Below are 2,676 nucleotides of genomic sequence, written 5' to 3' on the forward strand. Positions count from 1 at the left end.
TTGACATTAGACCTACCAAATTTCAAGAGACATCATTAACATTTTAGGATCAAAACACGATTCCATAGCCTGAATTTTCTTGAGAGTCCATTGATCAACCAAAATCATGATGTTCAGGAAAGAAGAAACATGTTGTTGTTTTTTTTTTTAATAAATATTTTAAAATGCTCAAACAAGCATTTGTTTCAAGCCCTCCTAGTATCAAAGAAGACTGAGAAAGAGAAAGGGCATGAAATGAGTCTAGAAGGAGACTATAAAATAAAACATATACAATATGAATCAATTGTATATAATCCTGTCTCAAAGACAGCTGTTAAGTCAGGTGAAAAAAATAGATTTAGAAAATTATCAAATTATCTCATTGATGTGGGAGCTGTATCTGTGTTATACAGAAGTACAGCCCCAGTCTCTCTAAAAAGATGTGTGATAGAAAATGATACACAACTTCTTCACCTTTTGTCTGAATTCTCCCCTTCATTTTGCGTATGAAGTTCACACCAAAAAGTAAAATTTACAAAGATTCTGAAAAAGAAGCTGCTTGGCTGACAGGCAAAACAACCAAAGTTCAGCAATGTGGGGACATCCTTCATCTGTTTGTAAAAGATCCACCCGGTCAATGTAGAAAGTTCCACATTCTATGGAATAAAATGTAGACTTTATTTTTCCATTTTTAAAAAGTCCTTATTAAATATACTATGGAGTTAAAAGGGCATTTGGCAAGATAGTCCTAAGTAATAGATGTATGTTCATAATTTCATTGCAATGATATTCACCTAAGAGCAATCGCAGGTACTGCTTATTAGAACAGAAATGAGGATATCATCACATCCAGTCTCCACCTGGCTCCTCTACGCGGTCACTTACCATTACTCTTCTAGTGCTATTATTGATATGTTAGTGTGCATAAACACTTACCTGGGGCTTCAAAACTATCAGGCATTTACTTTCCGCATCTCTATTCATTACCCTAGCTAGGGGGCAAATCTGTTTGCTTTACTAATGTAAGAATTTATTCATGTCACTGATCATTTGTAAAGGAGCAAAGAAACACAATAAAAGTCAATTTCTCATAAAGCATGGTGGTAACAGTAGCATATACTTAGGACTCTGCATTCTAAGTTTCTGCAGAAAAACGGACCCAGCATCTCAGAGTCACAGCAAAACACACACGGTTCAGTAGAAAGTCTTGGGTTATATTAGTGAGTTAGGCTATACCAACTCAGATGAACAAAAATGATGGTTAATAGCATAACCTTTGAATTTGGGGAAATCTTGGTTTCAGTTTCAGCTCCCTGGGTTAGATTATTTAACTTCTTTGGGCCTGTCTCCATATATAGAAAATGAGGACCACAGTAGACATAGGTTCTTGAAAAGATTAAAGGAAATAATATATTTCAAACTCTTAGCACATGGTAAGTATTGGCTAAATGGTAGCTTTATTGTTAATTCAATTTCTTAGATCTAAACTCCTTCCTACTTTTCTTTTTTATTTGACTAGTAATCCTGGTGACAAAACTTAAGTAGAAGTTTATTAAAATTTTCCTTCTTAAATAGGTGCTTTCTTCCCAATTACCAATCAATTGTAAAATTCATCGTTATTATTATTATAAAAATAATAGTAAATAACACAAACTGTTACAAACAAAAGGTAAATACATTATTTAAAATCCATTGTGCTAGCTGTTTTCCTGAGACACATTCTGTCCTTTTTCAAATGAGCAAGGCATTTTGTAGCTTGCCAGCAGCCTGGGGTATCTTTATAGACTGTAGAAAAAAGAGAGAGAGAAAAAAAAGCAAGCCATTTAAAAGAAATGTACTATGCAATCATAAAAAAAAAATCTAGAGCCAGCATTTTTGTTTTCAATTACTATACCCCATTAATCTGCTGTGAGTTTCTGGGAAAGGAGATTCTTTGTGCTGCTGGGAGAGCTATGGAAAGTCACTGCCTCTCTCTTGCTGGATGTGAACAAGGAAGCAAGAGGCCCTGATTGCTAATGGCCTATGCTATGACTTAAGAGGAACTAGCTGAGAATGAAGCCACCTCTTCAGACAGTGAGCAGAAAGAGAGGATAATGTTTCACTCCGTGGGAGTCTCTGGCTCAACCAAGGGTGCAGAGTACCTTCCCTCTGGACTACCAGTCCATGTGAGCCAAACACTTCCTTCATCTTAAACCAGTTTGTTTGTGTTTGATGCTATTACAGCCAAAATGACCAGGCTGACGGTGCTGGCTATGCTCCTTTGCTTCCTTGGAGACCTTCTTTGCCTTGCTGTACCTTCCAGGGGGCTGATGCCATAGACTGCATCATAAGGGCTCCCATGCTCTCTGAGTTCTGGTCGGGTTTGGCTAGAGGGAGGCACCTGCTGAATATCTGAAGGCAGAGGAGAAAAAATTGAGGGTATTTTTCTCCATAGCTTGCCTCCCTCCTTGTTTAGATTCCAGCAGTGGTTATATTCATCCATAGCTACAGCTTCTGCCTGGTGGGCTCTCCTGCAGTCCACTTCTCAGTGCTAAAGGAAACACTCCCCTAGCCCTCTCATGCATGCAGGGAGGACACCTCCCGCCATCGTTAGCCTTTGGAAGCCTCCACATGCCTGTGGGTTCCCTCTACGCTGCCCCACCACCCAGTTCTGTCATCAAAATCTCTTTGTTAGATTATTTCAGAGGACTTGTGATT

General features: G+C 38.4%; 1 protein-coding gene across 1 annotated transcript in view; it reads right to left on the reverse strand.

Annotated features, from left to right (window-relative positions):
* Nucleotides 1–228: 228 nt before the first annotated feature.
* The window catches only part of BTC (betacellulin), a 41,955-nt gene continuing 39,507 nt past the window's right edge, over nt 229–2,676 (reverse strand). Inside the window, exon 6 of the mRNA XM_015586036.2 lies at nt 229–1,764. The gene's annotated coding sequence lies outside the window, so the exon portion shown is untranslated. The remainder of the gene's footprint in view (nt 1,765–2,676) is intronic.

The sequence above is a fragment of the Pteropus alecto genome, unplaced genomic scaffold (assembly GCF_000325575.1).
Source record: "Pteropus alecto unplaced genomic scaffold, ASM32557v1 scaffold161, whole genome shotgun sequence".
Classification (NCBI taxonomy): Eukaryota; Metazoa; Chordata; class Mammalia; order Chiroptera; family Pteropodidae; genus Pteropus; species Pteropus alecto.